Genomic DNA, 549 nt, shown 5'->3' with positions numbered 1-549 from the left:
GAATGATTACAAGTGTTAGAGATGCATGAAGAGTGTTTTGAAGTATGGAGAAAGACTTATTTAAATTGTGTCCCAAATGGACTAAGAACTCGGAAACATTGCGTTGAACCACTAAATGACTTATCTAGTGTTGTTTGGGGTTAGAATATGTTAGAATACAATAACTTTGATTGATTACAAGTCCTAGAGATGCATGAAAAGTGTTTAGAATTGTGTAGAAAAACTTGTTGAAATTTAGTCCCAAATGGGCTAAAAACTCGGAAACATTGCTTTGAACCACTAAATGACTTATCTAGCATTGTTTGGGGTTAGAATAGTGTTAGGAATACAATGAATTTGATTGATTACAAGTTCTAGAGATGCATGAAGAGTGTTTGGAAGTATGGAGAAAGACTTGTTGATATTGGGTCCCATATGGGCTAAGAACTCGGAAACATTGCGTTGAACAACTAAATGACTTATCTACTGTTGTTTGGGGTTAGAATATGTTAGAATACAATGAATTTGATTGATTACAAGTGTTAGAGATGCATGAAGAGTGGTTTTGAA

Source organism: Capsella rubella, unplaced genomic scaffold (genome assembly GCF_000375325.1).
Source record: "Capsella rubella cultivar Monte Gargano unplaced genomic scaffold, Caprub1_0 scaffold_31, whole genome shotgun sequence".
Classification (NCBI taxonomy): domain Eukaryota; kingdom Viridiplantae; phylum Streptophyta; class Magnoliopsida; order Brassicales; family Brassicaceae; genus Capsella; species Capsella rubella.
This window is presented reverse-complemented; position numbering follows the sequence as displayed.